The 23,085-nt window shown below is 44.7% G+C and overlaps 1 protein-coding gene across 1 annotated transcript in view; it reads right to left on the reverse strand.

The window, feature by feature from the left end:
• The window catches only part of JAZF1 (JAZF zinc finger 1), a 349,829-nt gene that overhangs the window by 10,364 nt on the left and 316,380 nt on the right, over positions 1–23,085 (reverse strand). The gene's annotated exons all lie outside the window — the stretch shown is intronic.

Raw genomic sequence — 23,085 nt, forward strand, 5'->3', positions numbered from 1 at the left:
CTCATCTCCCCACAGGTTCACCCGGCCACTTCCAGGACAGGAGATGTGGCCGTGGCAGAGCAGCGCTGACGGCCCAGGGAGAGGGCACTCCCGGCACCAGGGGACTGCAAACACGGCTATTCCCTTACAACCCTGGAAGCAGGAGCCCTGCGTTCCCACCTAAGAGACCAGGGCAAGGGCTTCCCAACAATTCACAGCTAGGAGTTGGCGGAGCAAGAACATTAACTCGGTTCTATGGCAACCCAGCCTGTGGCTGCAAAGGCACAGGGAAGACTTGCTCTGGGGCCAAAACCAAAAATAAGCAACGATGACAGGCTCCTCACACTCCCCCTGCTAGTGCCTGACACTCCCAAATGAGCAGAACCCTGTCCCCTTAGTTTTATGCTTTACTGGCCTAGTAAATGCAAAAGTCTCCAAGGTCGGGGGTTACGTTTTGGACTTCTAAGGCATTTCTACTTCAGTGGAATGAATTTCAGGTCTTTTTCTTTATAGATTTGAGCTGGGAAATTTGGAACTAAAAGAGGGTTACCCTCACGCTAGGGAGCAAGAGGCACAGAAGGCCAGGAGGTCTAAGGATAAATCGCCAGCGGCAGAATGTGGGGTAGCTCCTGGAAGACGAAGCGATCCCCTCCACACGCAGTCCTAGGCACTGCATCTGCCCTTCAGCTCATGCGACACTTCCTGCTAGGGCTGACCCATCGCAGTTACGCAGCTCAGACAGGAAGCAGGGATTCTCTTTTATTTCTAAGGGCTAAGAGCTCTGCTGAGAATCGAATTGAAATAGACTCTACTGACTTCTTTGCAAGACGGCAGGGATGGAGAACCACTTCAACAGGCAGCCTCTTTTGCTCTTTTTTAATGAGGCCCAAAGCCATTTATTTGGAGCTTTTGCACAATACAACCCTGAAGGACATAATTCTACCGATCATAAACAGTGTAAAATAATATGTTGACAAGTCCTAATGCATTTACAAGCCCCGTGGAATAAATAGGAATTATAGCACAACATTAATAAGAATTATATGGTAGCAATTACAGTTGTGAAATTCATCCCCCAGGTGTGAGGCTAAATTGCACCAGGGGCCTGCCTGGGTGCTTCAGGGGCTTACTCTGCTACATCAATTATTTCAACACCAAATATTGGCACTTTTATTGGGTTTCATTTTAATAGGCATTAATAAGATTGTTTGAAGAGCCAGTTGAGCCAGGAACAGGGACGCCGGCATCTGAGGCTAAAAGTTGAAAGGAGCCAGGAAGGAAGGAAGGGACCTGAAGTTTACTCAGTGCCTACGATGTTTCAGGCACATTCTGTGCATTATCTCATTTAATCCTCCAGTAACCCTAGGAGGTGGGGATTACTGTCACTGTTATACACACGAGCAACTGAGCCCTCGAGAGGTTAAAACGCGCATGCGTTCTGAATTCGCCATTAAGGGACAGTGTGCTTTTTCCCTCATTGCTTCCCAGCCCCCAGTGCCAGGCTCTTCTGAGGGGTTCCCTTTTAATCTCCTTTGAGTTGCTGGCTCTTCACCATTTAATACTGAGATGGAATTCAAAGCAGTCTGTTTTGAAGTCTGTTAGAAATTCTCGGGTGGTGCAGAAAAACAATCTGGCAAACATGAAGCTTTGGAGTTAAATGTGGGTTTCAATAAATTCTGCTGTACTTGGCCATAGCTCCCTAAATAAAGAGAGCCGGTTTGGAAACCCTTGTACCAAGTGACACAGTGGTACCACTCGGCCACGTTGCTTGGGGTCTGTCCTGGAGCAAATCTTGAAATCTGTTTTTAAGTAGGGCATTGTTTAAGACATTTTACTCTTAAACAAATGCCACATGCTGGCGTCCTTTAACTTGCTTGTTAGAAAACTATAAATGCTATTTCGCAAAGCTCCTCCAGCGGGACTTCAGAAAGTTAGAATGACTAATTTATCCATCTAATTGGGCTAATTTGTTAACCTGAATACCAAGAGCCATGACACATTTAGAATGGGGGAGGGTGGGGCACCTCAGACCAACTGGGGGATTAATGAAGCCCAACAGAAGAGAAAACTTCAAAACTCCACTGGATCAAAAGCGATCAGCCCGAGGGGTTGAAGCAGCCTACACCGTCTGCGTCTCAGGGGGAAGGCACGTGGTATCCAGCCCCAGGCAGGGCAGGAAGGGGCCACACAGCTTACCCTGCAAGTTGGAACACTTCTGAGAGGGAAAGGTAGTGTGGGCCGACAGGTGGTAAGTTGGAACTATCCCAGGCAAGGTGGGACACACACCACTCGGCAGCAGCTTACCACCAAGTCCTTGGGTGAAACTAGTCATCTCCCTCGGTTGCGACAAGATGGACTTTTGTTTATATACTTAATTTTGTCCTCTAACAGAGAACATCAACACAGACCTGGGTTCATGCCTTTGCTTTCATTAGCTGAAGGACAAGCCACTTGACTTTTATTTTCTCTTTCATGAAACAGGCACAAGTCTCTTCCTTGCAGGTTGAATTTAAGGATCAGAATGAGTGTGTATAGAATACCTGGGGTAGGAGGACCTCCACAGAGTATGCACTGAAAACACGGAAGGCAGTGTAAGCAATGCCATCTTTGTAATCATATTACATATTCCATATAAAATAAGATGAGCTTTAGAAAGGCCTGTTGTGAAACCAAACAAAATAATTCCAAAAGGGTTGGGAATTCCTACTAGAAAAAACACAAGAGAGACTCCAGGACCAGACAGGCCCCATCTGCTTTAAGCTCAGAGAAGGAGCAAAGCACACTGCAGCCCCCACCTCCACGAGGCTACAGAGGCCAGGAGGGAGCGCAGCTGGGGCTCAGAGCACTGTGAGCCCAGGCAAGTGACGCCACCTCTCTGAGCTTCAAATTGCTCATCTGTAAAATGGGCGAACGCCTGTGCGCACTAAGGCTGTTGTGAAGAATAACTGAGTTCCTGTTTTTAGGACTCTGGACAAAATGCCTGGCCCATGGTAGGCCTTAGAGTAGCACATGGTAAGAAAATAAACAAAATGCGATGTGAGCTGTTTATCTCATCTACTGTTGCCTTGCTCTCTCTTGAGAACAGTCCCCTTTTTAAACCAGGAGAACATGCTGGGGTTCTACTACAGCTTTTCTTACTGTACCCCAAATGCTCCCCTTTTATTAACCAGGTGTCCACAGCACCAGGCGGCAGCCAGAGGGCCTGCGGCGGGCAGCGTAGGGCCTGCGGCGGGCAGCGTACGGGCTGCGGGACTCGAGTCACAGGCGCTCAGATGCTGGCACCCATTCGCGTCCCTGACAGGGCGTGGGGTGTCCTGCAGAAAACTTTTGAGGCCAAAACACAACCGCTGTTAGTCTCCTTTCAAACATTTTGGAACTCTAGAAAGAAATACCCTAAAACTAAGTCACCAAAGCCCCTGGGCCAGCCTCTGTCCTCTGCTTTATCCATTTCCTCATGTTTTCCCACAAGAGGAAAATAAATCCCAAGCTCGTTCATTCATCTTCAATTGCTGCTTCAGCTGCTATCTCTGAACACTCACTGCAGAATGAACAAATCCCCAGCAGTCTCCACACCTTTGCTAGGGAACTCCTTCCCCATTCCTGGAAAGCAGGAGGTAGCAAAGCTGCTTCTCCTAGCAACACCCTCCCAAGCTTTTACTCCTGCACTTCAACTAATAAAAAATCACGAGCACTGCCCCGACTATGAATGTGTGTGAATATTTTTATTATAAATGCCATATATGTACTAATATATCATTGCAGAAACCACATATGCAAAGAAGCAAAAAGGGTAGGGATAAAATAAGAATAAATATCTTAATACAGGAATAGTTTTAATAAATTTTTTATAAGTAGGTACAAAGAATTAATACCCCCTTCTCGCACCTCACTTTGAGCCCACTGCCCTGCATGCCAGCTGGGGCTCCAACGGGGCACATCACAGTCTGCACTGAGGCTATCAGGTTGAAATGAGGCTCTGGGCTACTCTCGGGGAAAATGAGGGGACCTTAAGGATGAATACATTCATTTATTCACGTGGCAAACTTTTACCCAACACCTGTCATTAAGTAGAGTTGGTGGTCGTTACGTCCTGTCTAAACTCCACCCTATAAGCCAAAGGAGAGGTGCCAGGTGCCCCGCCAGGAGACAGAAGATCATAAGGAAATGAAATGATGTTCTTGTTCTGTGCCTCGCACCATCCCGAGACAAGAAATGTTAATTTCCATACAATTTTTGAAACAACAAAATATATAAAGTATTTCCTCTGTGTAAAAGAGAGGGGAAAAAACAACTATGTGTATATATAGTTATAAGCAGTTGGGGCAGGACAGGTCTTTGCAGTGTGAGAGTCACAGAAAGAATCTACCCCTTTGGGGCCCAGAGTGGGCATCTGTGGAGACACTGGCAGGTGTCCTCAACGCCACCCTCTTAGCAAGCTCTGCTGGGGAACTCTGGACTGGGGGGTCAGAATGTTGCAACTCACTTCAGAATGAACAATGCAGACCACTGAATCCCATGCTCATCTTGGTGTCTCAGAAGTTAGTGACTAGGGCTGGGCGCAGTGGCTCACGCCTGTAATCCCAGCACTTTGGGAGGCCGAGGCGGGTGGATCACGAGGTCAGGAGTTTGAGACCAGCCTGGCCAACATGGTGAAACCCCGTCTCTACTAAAAATACAAAAATTAGCTGAACGTGGAGGCACGAGCCTGTAATCCCAGCTACTCAGGAGGCTGAGGCAGGAGAATCGCTTGAACCCGGGAGGCAGAGGTTGCAGTGAGCCAAGATGGCGCCATTGCACTCCAGCCTGGGCAATAGGGCGAGACTCTGTCTCAAAAAAAAGAAAAAGAAAAAGAAAAAGAAATTAAAAAAAAATGTTAAGTGACTGGCCCACAGTCACACAGCGGTCTGCAGCCTTTTCATGGGGGCTTCCCTTCTCCAGGTCTACCTCATGCAGGATTCTAAGCAGGAAAAGATCACACCGTGGCCTGCACCCATTCACATTCCCTCTCTTCTCCCTCTCTCCTCTACCCCACCCTTTCCAGCCCTAAATCGCAGGATGCTTCAAGGGAAAGGGACAAGGTGCTAAAAAACAAAACAGAAAAAACCCGTTATGTGCCAACCACCCCTCCCCATACGTTCCTGCTTGGGGGTCCAGAGGAAAGCTTTCTCACCACTACCACAAAGCTCTCTAGCTTTGTTCATCCTACGTATCTACTACTTCATAACTTCTAAGCTACATCTCCCCATTTCTTCCCTCCACCCCACAACCACTGTTTTATTCCCTATCTCTGTATATTTGACATTTTCCACATATAAGTGAGATCATGTACTATTTTTCTGTGTCTGGCTTATTTCACTTAGCATAATGGCCTTCAGGCTCATCCATGTTGTGGCAAATAGTAGGATCGCCTTTTTGTAAGGCTGAATAGTATTCCATTGTGTGTGTGTGTGTGTGTGTGTATACATATGTACACGTACATATACGTGTACATGTATATATACATATACATGTATATATACACATATATACACACAGATTCTTGGTGCATTCATCCACCGATGGACAAGTTGGTTGTTTCCAATTCTTGTCTGCTGTAATGCTGGGAGAACATGAGAGTGCAGACATCTTCCTGAGGTGATGATCTCATTTTCTGTGGGTATATATCCAGAAGAGAGATTGTTGGGTCATATGGTTAGCTCTATTTTGCTAACACTTGTTATTACTTGTCTTTTTGATCAGAGCTGTCTGAATGGGTGTGCTCTTTTAAGTGCTAGCTCATGGTGGTTTTGATTGCATTTCTCTGATGCTTAGTGATGCACACCTTTTCATATCCTGTTGGCCATTTTTATGGTTTCTTTGGAAAAATGTCTATCCAGGTCCTTTGCCCATTTTTTAATCAAGTTATTTGTTTTTCAGCTATTGAGTTGTATGAGTACTTTGTAAATTTTGGCTGTTAACCCCTTATCAGATATATGGTTTGCAAATATTTTCCCTAATCCATAGGTTGCTATTTCATCTTATTGTTTCCTTTGCTGAGCAGAAGCTTTTTAGTTTGATGTAGCCTCATTTGTTTTTTATTTTTATTTTTTTTGAGATGGAGTTTCACTCTTGTTGCCCAGGCTGGAGTGCAATGGCACGATCTCGGCTCACCACAACCTCCACCTCCTGGGTTCAAGCGATTTTCCTGCCTCCCAAGTAGCTGGGATTATAGGCATGTACCACCCCAGGCATGCACTACCACGCCTGGCTTTTTTTCTTTTTTTTTTTTTAGTAGAGACGGGGTTTCTCCATGTTGGTCAGGCTGGTCTCGAACTCCCGACCTCAGGTGATCCACCCGCCTCAGCATCCCACAGTGCTGGGATTACAGGCATGAACCACCATGCCCAGCTATGCAGTCTCGTTTATTTATTTTTGTTTTTGTAGACTGAACTTCAGGTGTGATATCCAAAAAATTCATTGACAAGGCTAATGTCAAGTTGCTTTCTCCCCCACATTCTCCTGTTCTCTAAGAGTTTTACGGCTTCAGATCTTATATCCATTTGGAGTTGATTTGTGTGTATGGTATAAGATAAGGGACCAATTTCATTCAAGTCTATGTAGAAACCCAGTTGTCCTAGCACCAATTACTGAAGAGATTATCCTTTTCCCATTGTGTTCCCTTTGTGCCCTCGTCAAAAAGTAGTTGAATACATGTGGGCTCTCTCTTCTGTTCCACTGGTCTATGTGGCTGATTTCATCACAGTACCATACTGTTTTGATTATCTTTGCTTTATAATTTTTATTTTGAGATGGAGTCTTGCACTGTCGCCCAGGCTGGAATGCAGTGGTGTAATCTCAGTTCACTGCAACCTCCGCCTCCTAGGTTCGAGTGACTCTCCTGCCTCAACCTCTTGAGTAGCTGGGATTACAGGCACCAGCCACCATGCCCAGCTAATTTTTGTATTTTTTGTGGAGACAGGGTTTTGCTATGTTGGCCAGGGTGGTCTCAAACTCCTGACCTCAGGTGATCCGCCCGTCTCAGCCTCCCAAAGTCCTGGGATTACAGCATGAGCCACCGTGCCCAGCCTATAATATAATTTTAAAGCAGGAACTGTGATGCCTCCAACTTTACTTTTTCTTTCTTAGGATCACTTTGGTTATTTAGGGTCTTTGTGGTTCTACATCAGTTTTAGGATTGTTTTTACTGTTTCCGTGAAGGATGCCATTAGGATTCTGATAGGGATTGCACTGATTCCATATGTCACTTTGGGTAGTGTGGACATTTTAAGAACATTCATTCTTCTGATCCATGAGCAAGGGATATTTTTCATTTATTTGTGTCTTCTTCAATTTCCTTCATCAATGTTTTAGTTTTCAGTGTACAAATCTTTCACCTCCTCATTAAATTTATTCCTTTTTTTGATGTGATCATAAATGGGATTGTTGTCTTGATTTCTTTTTCAGCTAGGTTGTTATTTGTGTATGGACATGGTACTGATTTTTGTATATTGATAATGTATCCTGCAACCTTACTGAATTCATCTTCCTCTGTACTTAAAAACAAAAATCAGTTGGATCAGATTTGTAACTTTGATGAAACCATTCTCTATCAGAGGAGAATGCGCTCAGAGATCTACCTTTCAAAAGGACACAAGGTTTAAGGACACAAAGGATCCACCGGCTGTGACACTGGGTGAGTGCGACAGTAGGGTGGAGAGTCAGCCCAGCAATCCCTTTTATTGGGATGGTTAATTGTTTCTGCTGATGCTCTGATTGAAGTGCCACGGTTTTGAGGCCCTATTATTTTTTAATGAACAAATGGGCAGATTGTAGGAATGTGTACATGTCATGGCAGCCAAAATGCCTGTTTTTTGATTTGGCCTCCTTTTGCTCTAAGCTATTAGCTCCTTAAATTCTGGCACTTGCCTTTATACCCAAACCTACCTGTGCTTACTTGATTTTTTATTTTAGTAAAAATTCTAGCTGCCTAAGAATGGGCAAATTTTGTTTTACATGTGCATTTAACCAGAGAAACATCTTTGCCATTTAGGCTGGAGGTGCCACCTATGAACCTGGCCCTAGGAGAGGTGCTTTCCACATCACCAGCCTTTGTATCCCCAACTGATCAGAGGGGAAAGCTGGGGTGTGGGAGGGTAAGGGATGTGCCACAGGTCACCTGGCTAGCAACAGGCCCATCAGGTCTTTGGTTTCAAAATTTGTGTTCCTTTGATTTATTTTTAAATTGAATATCCCCTGTGTGACGGGGAGAACAGAGACGCGACAAAGCAAGGCCCTGGAGACGGGCTGCAGGGAGAGGAAAACGAACACAACGCATGGAGTCGCTCAAAACCACATGTGACGTGCAGTGTGTGAGCAGGTGGGAACAGCAGGCTAAGCCTCGTGACAGCCAGTGATGGGACCCTGCCACCCAGGTGGCTGTGGTCCAGTCTTCCAAAGGCAAGGGACAAGAGCTGTCTTTGTAAGGCTCTCTGTAGTCTCAGATATGATTAATCAATTTTAAAATGGTGTTCGCTAATGTTAGAGTTTCTGCAAGAAAATGTAATTTAACCTGACACTGTCACATATAAAAATTGGCTGCCACTCATCTTTCTTGGGTTGAGTTTTCTATTTTCATACTCCATGGTTTCATAACCACTGTGGTGGGAGCCTGGGGCAGGCAGGACAGCAGCCGAGAGGAGCCTCGAGAGCTCATTTCAGCATTTCAGTTGGGGAAATGAGCAAAACCAAGGTAGGACCCTGTGATAAAAAACAAATATATTCCACAGGATGGCTGGGGAGCTTCTACTGGTTGTTGGCAAAGGAGGTAAAAATCAGTGTCAGTTTCATGAATCAATATTGGAACCCTTACACACACACACACACACACACACACACACGCACACACACACATACCCCTACACCTCTTCCCGGCCGCCCACCTACACGGAGCCCACATCGCCATCCAGGGGCCCCACCGGGTGCTTCTGCCACGTTTGCTCTCTCACTGGCCACAAGAAGATTTCCAATCTTGTCCACTCTCCTCGAACCTCTGCCCGCAGTTCCCTTTGCTGACCCCTTACCCGTGGAGATGGCCCAATTCTGTTTTACTGCCTAAAGAGTTCTCATTCTTCATAGTCATAAACATAAAACAGTGACATACAGATAAAAGTCAACCTTTTCCAGAAACCCAATATGCCACATTTTTCTTATAATGTATATCATTAATATTCATGTAAAAGTGATAACTGCAGTGACAGCAAATTAAAACTTTCCTGGGGTATCAAATTCTGGCAAATACATTAGCAAAGAGTTGCCTTTCTGTCTTATAGATTTATCATTATAAATTAGCTTTAATTGGTACTGACCCACTTTATAGGAGCTGAAGCAACAAGTCTAAATGAATTGGCAACGAGTGATTACAATGAAAGACACATTAATGGCTCTGGGACCATGGGCCATGCCTGGAAAATTCTTGACCTCTTTGTTCCTGGGCCTTAGCTCATTACTGGAACGTCATTCTCCCCTGTCTCCTCCTTAACTATGGAATTGGTTCTGGTTCTCCAAGCCAGAAGTAATACTTCCATAGGACTTTACACACTTTCTAACGAATTGCCAGCCCAGTGTTGGATTCATCTCTGGTATTTGGAGTTCTTGGTCATTATCTGTGATTACCTGACAGTTCCCAGGACACTGCTGGAACCACAAGGAGCCACTGGACATGTTTGTTGAATGAACGAATGAGTGAATCGAGTTCAGACGGGAAGGAGGACCCAAGATAACACAGCTTCAACTCTTGACTCCCTCTAATCTTTTTTAAAAAATTACATTATTTCACTTGCCTGCTTAAACCCTCCAGTGGCTTCTCACAGCAAAGAGCAGCCCTGGGCCTCATCATGACCTTTTTCTTTATCAAGGTTTCTTTATCAAGCCATCTTTCAGCTCTGAAGGACCATTTTTTTTTTTTTACTTAAGAACCATTTGTACTTGGTTTAATGATAAACTTTTACAACTATAAATCTAACAAACACTTCTAAATCTTTAGATAGTATTAAATAATAATACATCGGAATGAATTTTTAAAATAAATTTTTTTTTGAGATGGAGTTTCACTCTTGTTGCCCAGGCTGGAGTGCAATGGCGCGATCTCGGCTCACTGCAACTTCCGCCTCCCGGGTTCAAATGATTCTCCTGCCTCAGCCTCCTAAGTAGCTGGGATTACAGGCACCCGCCACCACGCCTGGCTAGTTTTTGTATTTTTAGTAGAGACAGGGTTTCACCATGTTGGTCAGGCTGGTCTTGAACCCCTAACCTTAGGTGATCCACCCGCCTCGGCCTCCCAAAGTGTTGGGATTACAGGCATGAGCCACCAAGCCCAGCCTAAAATAAAATGTTCTAATACATTTAAATATTGATTACAAACACACTCAAATTTGACATATTTCAACAAAATCATGCCAACTTTACTATGTAAGTTTTAAAAGATCTTAAAAATACACACATCAAGTCTGGGCATGGTGGTTCACACCTGTTCACACACACTTTGGGAGGCTGAGGTGGGAGGATCATTTGAAGGCAGAAGTTTGAAACCAGCCTGGGCAATGTAGTGGCACCCCATCTCTATCAAATAAAAATTAAAAAATTAGCTGGGTGTGGTGGTATACACCTGTTGTCCCAGCTACTCAGGAGGCTGAGGCGGGAAATGAGCAAAACCAGGATAGAACCCTGTGATAAGTTCGGGAAGATCACTTGAGCCCAGGAGGTCGAGGCTGCAGTGAGTGGTGATGGCACCACTGTACTCCGACAAGGCAAGACCTTGTCTCCTAAAAAATAAAAAAAATGCAAACCAAAAAACGAATCACAACAATGATCACAATGACTACGAAGACTAAATTTAGCCTATTACACAGTTGGTTCTAAAGAGCTGAATTATTTTTTCATAATTTCCATACTTAGCTTTGACCTTCCTGGGTCACAAGAATCTGGTGAGACCTAAAAGACAGAGGAACTGACCTCGGGCCAGTGGAGGGTGTGTGTTCTGAGTTATGGACCCAACTGATGCCTGGGGGTTCTGAGTTATGGACCCACACTGATGCCTGGGAGTTCTGAGTTATGGACCCACACTGATGCCTGGGGGTTCTGAGTTATGGACCCACACTGATGCCTGGGGGTTCTGAGTTATGGACCCACACTGATGCCTGGGGGTTCTGAGTTATGGACCCACACTGATGCCTGGGGGTTCTGAGTTATGGACCCACACTGGTGCCTGGGAGTTCTGAGTTATGGACCCACACTGACGCCTGGGGGTTCTGAGTTATGGACCCACACTGCTGCCTGGGGGTTCTGAGTTATGGACCCACACTGATGCCTGGGAGTTCTGAGTTATGGACCCACACTGATGCTTGGGGGTTCTGAGTTATGGACCCACACTGATGCCTGGGGGTTCTGAGTTATGGACCCACACTGATGCCTGGGGGTTCTGAGTTATGGACCCACACTGATGCCTGGGGGTTCTGAGTTATGGACCCACACTGGTGCCTGGGAGTTCTGAGTTATGGACCCACACTGACGCCTGGGGGTTCTGAGTTATGGACCCACACTGATGCCTGGGGGTTCTGAGTTATGGACCCACACTGATGCCTGGGAGTTCTGAGTTATGGACCCACACTGATGCTTGGGGGTTCTGAGTTATGGACCCACACTGATGCCTGGGGGTTCTGAGTTATGGACCCAACTGATGCCTGGGGGTTCTGAGTTATGGACCCACACTGATGCCTGGGGGTTCTGAGTTATGGACCCACACTGATGCTTGGGGGTTCTGAGTTATGGACCCACACTGATGCCTGGGGGTTCTGAGTTATGGACCCACACTGATGCTCAGTCAGTATGCAGTCAGGACAAGATGATTCAAAAGTGAGCCTGTGTTTCCTTGCCTAGACTCCTAGGTTTTTTGACCAACGTTTGCTTGCTCAATAAACAGGACTTTTTTTTTTTTCTTTCTTTGAGATGGAATCTCACTCTGTCGTCCAGGCTGGAGTGAAGTGGAGCGATCTGAGCTCACTGCAACCTCCACCTCCCAGGTTCAACTGATTCTCCTGCCTCAGCCTCCTGAGTAGCTGGGATTACAGACGTGCGCCCCGACACCTGGCTAATTTTTTTGTATTTTTAGTAGAGATGGGGTTTTACCACATTGGCCAGGCTGGTCATGAACTCTTGACCTCAGGTGATCTGCTCACCTCGGCCTCCGAAAGTGCTGGAATTACAGGCATGAGCCACTGCACCTGGCCATTTTTGCCACTTTGATGCCTTCAGTCTAATTACTAGGGTCATTTGAGGTTGCACCTCCCTCAGTGTGGCCAGCCCTTTTCTCGGGGCACACGGCCATTCTCCCATCTTGCAACCCTCTCTCAGGTCCTCTTTCTACCTGTTTGTGACCAACACAGTGTTGGCCAGTCTTTCCTACTCTTGCCCCAGGCCCTACTTTTTCTAGAACTGTGGGGTCACTCACAAGTCCCTGCCTATCTGCTAAAGGAGATGGAGAAAATATCTATATTTTATAAACAGCAATCTACTTTACAGAACACATTTCACCTGTTCTGATATTATAGCTACTGTTTGGGCACACTTTATACTACCTTCCCCATTTTGGACTCACTTATTTTCAAAGATTCAATTAATTACCAGTCATTATCCTACTCTGTGATGCTCAAATTACCACACGTTGGTTGATGGAAGCCCCATTAGGTGGCCTCCTGGCTCTTTTGGTAATCCCCATTACTATTTTTTAATTTAAATTTTCTTCTCTTTAATCAAAGTTATAATTGCATGCAGTAAAAAGTCAGATAGGGCTATGAGGCTTGCCATGAACCACAGGAGTGCCCTGTCCTGCCCCTCCCTGCGGTGATGCCTTCCCAGTCTTTGACCTGGCATTTACCTCCCCATTTCTAAATAATGTGCTTCTGCTGGTTTTTGGTGTCAGTTTTGGGGTATCTACTGATTTCCTACTATGGAAGAGTTTTGATCTTTTACATCCTCCCAACCCTCTTTCTGCACTTTCCCTCCTCCCAGAAGAATTTCATTATATTACAGCAGGTTTTTGTTCAATGTTGTTTTGTTGGAACATTGATGAGAAAAACTGATTCCCAGTAGGGGCCATTGTGTATGTGGAGTCTGCTGGTTCTCCCCTCATCTGTGTGGATTTTCTCAGGGTCCTCTGGTTTCTTCCCACATCCAGGGCTGTGCATGTGAGGTTCACTGGTGTGTCTGCATGATCCCATCTGAGTGAGCGTGTGGGTGGCCCTGCGACGGGAGGGTGTCCTGTCCAGAGTTGGTTCTTGCCTTGTGCCCTGAGCTGCCACGACAGGCTCTTGCTACCCGAGACCCTGAACTGAAATAAGCAGGTTAGAAAATGAGTGGATACTCATTGGTTTCAAAGAAATTATTTATTTCTGCCTTCATTTCATTATTTACCCAGTAGTCATTCAGGAGCAGGTTGTTCAGTTTCCATGTAGTTGTACAGTTTTGAGTGAGTTTCTTAACCTGAGTTCTAATTTGATTGCACTGTGGTGTGAGAGACAGTTTGTTGTGATTTCTGTTCGTTTGCATTTGCTGAGCAGTATTTTACTACTAATTATGTGGTCAATTTTAGAATAAGTTTGATGAGGTGCTGAGAAGAATGTATATTCTGTTGATTTGGGGTGAAGAGTTCTGTAGATGTCTATTAGGTCCACTTGGTCCAGAGCTGAGTTCAAGTCCTGAATATCCTTGTTAATTTTCTGTCTTGTTGATCTAATATTGACAGTGGGGTGTTAAAGTCTCCCACTATTGTTGTGTGGGAGTCTAAGACTCTTTGTAGGTCTCTAAGAACTTGCTTTATGAATCTGCGTGCTCCTGTTTTGGGCGCGTATATATTTAGGATAGTTAGCTCTTCTTGTTGCATGGATCCCTTTACCATTATGTAATGCCCTTCGTCTTTTTTGATCTTTGCTGGTTTAAAGTCTGTTTTACCAGAGACTAGGATTCCAACCTCTGCTTTTCTTTACTTTCCATTTGTTTGGTAAATATTCCTCCATCCCTTTATTTTGAGCCTATGTGTGTTTTTGCATGAGATGGGTCTCCCGAATACAGTACACCAATGAGTCTTGACTCTTTATCCAATTTGCTAGTCTGTGTCTTTTAATTGGGGCATTCATCCTGTTTACATTTAAGGTTAATATTGTTATGTATGAATTTGATCCTGTCATTATGATGATAGCTGGTTATTTTGCTTGTTAGTTGATGCAGCTTCTTCATAGTATCTATAGTCTTTACAATTTGGTATTTTTTTGCAGTGGCTGGTAATAGTTTTTCCTTCCTATATTTAGTGCTTCCTTCAAGAGCTCTTGTAAGGCAGGCCTGGTGGTGACAAAATCTCTCAGCATTTGCTTCTCTGTAAAGGATGTTATTTCTCCTTTGCTTATGAAGCTTAGTTTGGCTGGATATGAAATTCTGGGCTGAAAATTCCTTTCTTTAAGAATGTTGAATATTGGCCCCCACTCTCTTCTGACTTGTATGGTTTCTGCAGAGAGATCTGCTGTTAGTCTGATGGGCTTCCCTTTGTGGGTAACCTGACCTTTCTCTCTGTCTGCCTTTAACATTTCTTTCAACCTTGGTGAATCTGACGATTATGTGTCTTGGGGTTGCTTTTCTCAAGGAGTATCTTTGTAGTATTCTCTGTATTTCCTGAATTTGAAGTTGGCCTGTCTTGCTAGGTTGGGGAAGTCCTCCTTGATAATATCCTGAAGACTGTTTTACAACTTGGTTCCATTCCCCACTTCACTTTCAGGTACACCAATCAAACATAGGTTCGGTCATTTCACATAGTCCCATATTTCTGGGAGGCTTTGTTTGTTCCTTTTCATTCTTTTTTCTCTAATTTTGTCTTCATGCTTTATTTCATTAAGTTGATCTTCAATCCCTGACATCCTTTCTTCTGCTTGATCAATTCAGCTATTGATACTTGTGTCAATGAGAACAAAGACACACAATGTATCAGAATCTCTGGCACACAGCTAAAGCAGTGTGTAGAGGGAAATTTATAACACTAAATGCCCACAAGAGAAAGCAGGAAAGATCTGAAATTGACACCCTAACATCACAATTAAAAGAACTACAGAAGCAAGAGCAAACACATTCAAAAGCTAGCAGAAGACATAACTAAGATCAGAGCAGAACTGAAGGAGATAGAGACACAAAAAACCCTTCAAAAAAATCAATGAATCCAGGAGCTGGTTTTTTGAAAAAATTAAAAAATAGATCGCTAGCCAAACTAATAAGAAAAGAGAGAAGAATCAAATAGACACAATAAAAAATGATAAAGAGGATATCACCACTGATTCCACAGAAATACAAACTACCATCAGATTATACTACAAACACTTCTATGTAAATAAACTAGAAAATCTAGAAGAAATGGATAAATTCTTGGACACATACACCCTTCCAAGACTAAACCAGGAAGAAGTCGAATCCCTGAACAGACCAATAACAAGTTCTGAAATTGAGAGAGTAATTAATAGCCTACCAACCAAAAAACGCCCAGGACCAGATGGATTCACAGCTGAATTCTACCACAGATACAAAGAGGATCTGGTACCATTCCTTCTGAAATGATTCCAAACAAAAAAAAAGAGGGACTCCTCCCTAACTAATTTTATGAGGCCAGCATCATCCTGATACCAAAAACCAGCAGAGACACAACAAAAAAAGAAAATTTCAGGCCAACGTCCCTGTTGAACATCGATGCGAAAATCCTCAATAAAATACTGGCAAACCAAATCCAGCAGCACATCAAAAAGCTTATCCACCACCATCAAGTTGGCTTCATCCCTGGGATGCAAGTGTGTCCGGAATTGGTGGGTTCTTGGTCTCACTGACTTCAAGAATGAAGCTGCGGACCCTCATGGTGTGTGTTACAGTTCTTAAACGTGGTGTGTCCGGAGTTTGTTCCTTCTGATGTTCGGATGTGTTCAGAGTTTCTTCCTTCTGGTGGGTTCGTGGTCTCGCTGGCTCAGGAGTGAAGCTGCAGACCTTCGTGGTGAGCGTTACAGATCTTAAGGCGGCACATCTGGAATTGTTTGCTCCTCCTGGTGGGTTCGTTGTCTTGCTGGCTTCAGGAGTGAAGCTGCAGGCTTTCGCAGTGAGTGTTACAGCTCATAAAGGCAGTGTGGACCCAAAGAGTGAGCAGCAGCAAGAGTTATTGCAAAGAGCAAAAGAACAAAGTTTCCACACTGTGGAAAGGGACCTGAGCGGGTTGCCACCTCTGATTCAGGCAGCCTGCTTTTATTCTCTTATCTGGCCCCACCCACATCCTGCTGATTGGTCCATTTTACAGAGAGCTGATTGGTCTGTTTTACAGAGAGCTGATTGGTCCGTTTTGACAGGGTGCTGATTGGTGCGTTTACAATCCCTTAGCTAGACACAAAAGTTCTCCACGTCCCCACTAGATTAGCTAGATACACAGTGTCGATTGGTGTATTTACAAACCCTGAGCTAGACACAGAGTGCTGATTGGTGCATTTACAAACCTTCAGCTAGATACAGAGTGCCAATTGGTGCATTCACAATCCCTTAGCTAGACATAAAGGTTCTCCAAGTCCCCACCAGAGTAACTAGATAGAGAGTGCTGATTGGTGCATTCACAAACCCTGAGCTAGACACAGGTGCTGATTGTGTTTACAAACCTTGAGCTAGAGACAAAGTGCTGATTGGTGTATTTACAATCTCCTTAGCTAGACATAAAGATTCTCCAAATCTCCACCAGACTCAGGAGCCCAGCTGGCTTCACCCAGTGGATCCTGCACCAGGGCCGCAGGTGGAGCTGCCTGCCAGTCCCGCGCCGTGTGCCTGCACTCCTCAGCCCTTGGGTGGTCGATGGAACTGGGCGCCATGGAGCAGGGGGCGGCGCTCGTCTGGGGGGCTTGGGCCGCGCAGGAGCCCATGGGGGCGGGGGCAGGCTCAGGCATGGTGGGCTGCAGGTCCCGAGCCCTGCTCTGCAGGGAGGTAGCTAAGGCCCGGCGAGAAGTCAAGCACAGCAGCTGCCGGCCCAGGTGCCAAGCCCCTCACTGCCTGGGGCTTGTGGGCCGGCTGGCCGCTCCAAGTGCGGGGCCCGCCGAGCCCATGCCCACCCGGAACTCGTGCTGGCCTGCAAGCGCCGCCCACAGCCCCGGTTCCCACCCGTGCCTCTCCCTCCACGCCTCCCCACAAGCTGAGGAAGCTGTCTCCGGCCTTGGCCAGCCCAGAAAGGGGCTCGAACAGTGCAGCGGCAGGCTGAAGGGCTCAAGCGCGGCCAGAGTGGGCGCCAAGGCTGAGGAGGCACCGAGAGCGAGCGAGGGCTGCCAGCACGCTGTCACCTCTCACAAGGCTGGTTCAACATATGCAAATCAATAAACGTAATCCATCACATAAACAGAACCAATGACAAAAACCACATGACTATCTCAATAGATGCAGAAAAGGACTTTGACAAAATTCAACATCCGTTCATGCTAAAAACTCTCAATAAACTAGGTATTGATGGATCATCTCTCAAAATAATAAGAGCTATTTATGACAAACCCACAGCCAATATCATACTGAATGGGCAAAAGCTGGAAGAATTCCCTTTGAAAACAGGCACAAAACAAGGATGCCCTCAAGGTCTCACCACTCCTATTCAACATACAATTGGAAGTTCTGGCCAGGGCAATCAGGCAAGAGAAACAAGTAAAGCGTATTCAAGTAGGAAGAGAGGAAGTCAAATTGTCTCTGTTTGAAGATGACATGATTGTATATTTAGAAAACACCATTGTCTCGGCCCAAAATCTCCTTAAGCTGATAAGCAACTTCAGCAAAGTCTCAGGATACAAAATAAATGTGCAAAAATCACAAGCATTCCTATACACCAATAATAGACAGCCAAATCCCACTCACAATTGCTACTAAGATAATAAAATACCTAGGAATAAAACTTACAAGGGATGTGAAAGACCTCTTCAAGGACAACTATAAACCACTGGTCAAGGAAATAGGAGAGGACACAAACAAATGGAAAAACATTCCATGCTCATGGATAGGAAGAATCAATATCGTGAAAATGGCCATATTGCACAAACTAATTTATAGATTCAATGCTATCCTCATCAAGCTACCACTGACTTTCTTCACATAATTAGAAAAAACTACTTTAAATTTCATATGGAACCAAAAAAGGGCCCATATAGCCAAGACAATCCTAAGCAAAAAGAACAAAGCTGGAGGCATCATCCTACCTGACTTCAAACTATACTACAAGGCTACAGTAACCAAAACAGCATGGTACGGATGCCAAAACAGATATACAGACCACTGGAAAGAACAGAGGCCTCAGAAATAATGCCACACATCTACAACCATCTGATCTTTGACAAACCTGATAAAAATAAGCAATGGGGAAAGGATTCCCTATTTAATAAATGGTGCTGGGAAAACTGGCTAGCCATATGCAGAAAACTGAAACTGGACCCCTTCTTACACCTTATACAAAAATTAACTGAAGATGGATTAAAGACTTAAACATAAAACATAAAACCATAAAAACCCTAGAGGAAAACCTAGGCAATACCATTCAGGACATAGGCATGGGAAAAGACTTCATGACTAAAACACCAAAAGCAATGGCAACAAAAGCCAAAATAGACAAATGGGATCTAATTAAACTAAAGAGCTTCTGCACAGCAAAAGAAACTATCATCAGAGTGAACAGGAAACCTACAGAATGGGAGAAAATTTTTGCAATCTATCCATCTGACAAAGGGCTAATATCCAGAATCTGCAAAGAACTTAAATTTACAAGAAAAAAACAACCCCATCAAAAAGTGGGCAAAGGATATGAATACACTTCTCAAAAGAAGACATTTATGCGGCCAGCAAACATATGAAAAAAAGCTCATCATCACTGATCATTAGAGAAATGTAAATCAAAACCACAATGAGATACCATCTCACTCCAGTTAAAATGGCAACCATTAAAAAGTCAGGAAACAACAGATGCTGGAGAGGATGTGGAGAAACAGGAAGGCTTTTACACTGTTGGTGGGAGTGTAAATTATTTCAACCATTGTGGAAGACAGTGTGGCGATTCCTCAAGGATCTAGAACCAGAAATATCATTTGACCCAGCAATCCCATTACTGGGTATATACCCAAAGGATTATAAATCATTGTACTATAAAGACACATGCACACGTATGTTTACTGCAGCACTGTTTACAATAGCAAAGACTTGGAACCAACCCAAAAGTCCATCAATGATAGATAATGTGGCACATATACACCATGGAATACTATGCAGCCATGAAATAGGATGAGGTCATATCCTTTGCAGGGACATGGATAAAGCCAGAAACTATCATTCTCAGCAAACTAACACAGGAACAGAAAACCAAACCCCACATGTTCTCACTCATAAGTGGGAGTTGAACAATGAGAACACTTGGACACAGGGAGGGGAACATCACACACCGGGGCCTGTTGGGGCATGGGGGGCTAGGGGAGGGATAGCATTAGAGAAATACCTAATGTAGATGACGGGTTGATGGGTGCAGCAAACCACCATGGCATGTGTATACCTATGTAACAAACCTGCACGTTCTGCACATGTATACAGAACTTAAAGTATAATAAAAAAAGAAAATGAATACAAATTATCAAATAAAAGTCTGTAAAGTCTACGATAATTGTACAAGTGCACGGCAGTAAATGATGATGTGCAGAAGTGCTCAGCGAGCCTGCCACATCTGTTATTGCTGGTTTTTGAACTGTGGTGGGAGGAGGTGCTCCTTACAATAGTCACACATTTATTTCTTAATTTAACCCACTACCAAGAGGACCACTGTTACTCACTGATGCATCAGAACTTGGGTAAATAATTATCCTGTTTAATTAATTTTCTTCAATGTATGATAGCTCACATTTATTTTAATGTTTAATACTAGAAGTGTTTTGGGTCTTTATTTAGAAGTTTGCTGTTTTTGTGATCAGAAATATGCTGTAGGAACTTAACTTCTCTTTGTATAAATTAGCCTTTGGGAAAATTGGTTCTGTTATATGTCATTTCACTTAAAGTGAAAATTTCCAAGAACCTCTTGACAACATTAAGTGAGGCCTTCCTGTATTTGGCTTCATTAGTATTCAATGTTGCACTATGATGACACTGAGCCATGGGATGAACCAAGCTCACATCTTTATCTTCCTTGGAGTTCAACACCATCTCCACAACCTCTGTTGTGATCTTTCTCATCTTCATCCTCCTCCTCATCCTCCTCACTGCATGAGCAGCTGATGTGTATCTGGGGCTCACTACAGGCCAGGCACAGCTCTAAGCGCTGTACATCTATTAGCTCATTTAAATGTCACAACCACCCTTTTAGGTGAGTACTAAGATTATCTTCATTTTACATAAAATGGAAGCCCAGAGAGGCAGAGTATCTTGTCAGAGGTCACAAAGCTCCTCCGTGGGGTGCAAGGGTTCCCAGCTGGCCAGGGTCTGTGTTCCCAGCCAGCGTACTGCACTGCATACTTGAATCCAGCCTGACCCTCGGATGGACTGTAAGCCTCCTCTCAGTGTGTTTAAGCCCCCAGGTATTCTGGTTCCCCCCATCCCCACTTTCCTCTCTGCCTCTCCTTGTCCCTCCTTTTTCCTAAGAGACAGTCTTTGGGCACCTGGTGCCCTCTGTCCTTCTACTCCAGAACCACCCTGCACGGCTGCCATCCTGGGATTCCCCTTCTGCACTGTCCCAGCAGTTCCCTTTTCCTCTCCCCACATGGGGCCGATGCCTGTTCCAAGGTTCTGTGTCTTCCTCTTTCTTCGTTCACCACTTGCTTGGGTCATGGGAGGTAAAATCTGGAGTCCCTGAATGTCTGAGGACGTCTTCATTCTACTCTCAGGTCGATGCCCACGAGTCCTGAGCTGCACTAACTCCCATTCTCAGATGTGTCCTCCTCCTGGGAGACTCAGCTTCTCGCTGCTCTCTGTCCTTCCACCTGCCATCCTTTTACTACTGTGCGGGGGACTCATCCACCTGGAAACTCACGCCCTTCAGTTCTGGGAAATTTCTTTGAAAAAAAATTTTTTTTAATGATTTCCTCTCTTAGCTGTCTTTCTGGGAATTCTTTTTATTCTAATGTTACACCTCCTGGACTAATCCTCTCATATTCTTATCACTTCTGTTTTCTAAATCTCTGATTGTTTTTTTTCCTTTTTACTTTCTGGGAGATGTTTCTAAAATAGCTCTCTGTCCTTTCTATAAATGTTTTCATTTCTGCCATCATCTGTTTTAATTTCCAAAGACTACTTTTTTATTCTTTTTTTTTCATGCACAAAGCTTTCTTCTCTCTGTAAGGAGAAGGTTGTTGTTTGTTTTTATTTTCTCCTGCCCCATGCACTGTCACTGTTTCTCCGGTATGCCTTTTTTCCTCTTTAATCTGGTCTCTGACACTGTCTGTCCTGGAAGCCATTCCCAAACCTTGAGGATCCTTGTCTGTCTGCTCATATTTAAAAGTGAGGCATAAAAAGCAGATTGGATGCTCTGGTGCATGGGTGGGTCTATCAGATGGTGAAGGTCCACACAGTGAACCTGGAGGGGGACCACCTCACAGGTCCTTTCCCCTTGGGCTGACCATCCTGGGTGGTGTGAGTGTCTGTGGGTAGGGAAAGGGCACTGGACTTCTACCACTCAGGATGGAGTCTCTTCCTCAGCCTCCCTAAGAACTGTGCCCTCACCCTGGGATCTGCCTGGCAGCTCTGGTTCAGCATCTCCAGAGCCATGCTCTGTCACAGGAGGGATGGCAGCTGCCTGGCCTCGCAGAGTTAGGGAGGATACAGAGGGGGAAAGGAAGGGACATCCCGTGGAGACTCTCAGCCAGTTCTCCTGACTTCAGCCTTATCTACACTCCCACATTCAGAGGTATCTGTAGCTCCATTTTAAAAATAGAACAGATTTATTTTTACTTTTTAAAAAATATTTTCAACTATTATTTTAGATCTAGGGGGTACACATGCAGGTTTGTATATTGTGTGATGCTGAGGTTTGGGGTACAATTGATCCCATCACCCAGGTCCTGGGCATAGTAATCAATAGTTAGCTTTTCAACCCTTGTCCCCTCCCGCCTCCCCCGCCCCAGAGGGCCCCAGTGTCTACTGCTGCCGTCTTTATGTCCATGAGTACCCAATGAACATAAAGCTTTACTGAGGTATAATTCACATACTATACAATCCACTTATTTCAAGCGTACTGCTCAAGGTTTTCCATATATTCACAGAGTAGTGCAGCCATCATCCCAAACAATTTCAGACCATTTTCATCTCTCCAAAGAGAGACCACGTACCTATTAGGTTGCTCCAGATCTGGAGGCTTTCTGGGATTATTGAATGTGAATCAGCCCACCTCTGAGCTCACCCTTTTCAGCTTAAGTTCCAGCTTTTTCTAGTCTGCTAAGTCAGTGACCTCTTTTCCACTTGCTGTCCAGCTTCCACGCTTCTGTTGCTGCTGCCTCACCTCTATCTTTATCTTTGTGGATTATGATTTTGAAACCCCGCTTTCTGTATTTTGGGTGCATGTGCGTGTTCACACCACCTTTTTAAACTGGAAGTTCCCTGGCTGCTTTGAAATCATTCTTTTTTCTAGCAAGAACAAAAGTTCCAGGCCTGTCTTGGATTACTCCTGCCCTAAGACATGGTGTCAGCTCCTTTCCTTTCAATAGAGGACAGCACTGAGACCAAAATCTAGGTGCTGCTTGTGGGGCCCGATGGTCCCATGTGAGGGCTGCTTCTGGGTAGGGCCACCATTCCGGCCTGCCTTGGGGACAGGGCTGTCTGGGCTTCTCTTTAGGATCATGAATTCACTACTGACATTTCCAATTTAATGCTAACATCAACATGTGCTTCAAAATGTTATTTCAGGTGAACATGCAGATTTATTTTCTCTGCCTATGGCTACTTCGTTGTCTATTCCTTCCCTGCCCATCATTATCCTTCCCTCTCTTTTATGACACTTGTATGTCTCCATGTCCATCTGGCTGGGGTCCCTTTGATGACCCTGTTCTCCCTGCTCTTGAATTAGAGACCGGTGGCTAT

This window comes from Pan paniscus, chromosome 6 (genome assembly GCF_029289425.2).
Source record: "Pan paniscus chromosome 6, NHGRI_mPanPan1-v2.0_pri, whole genome shotgun sequence".
Classification (NCBI taxonomy): domain Eukaryota; kingdom Metazoa; phylum Chordata; class Mammalia; order Primates; family Hominidae; genus Pan; species Pan paniscus.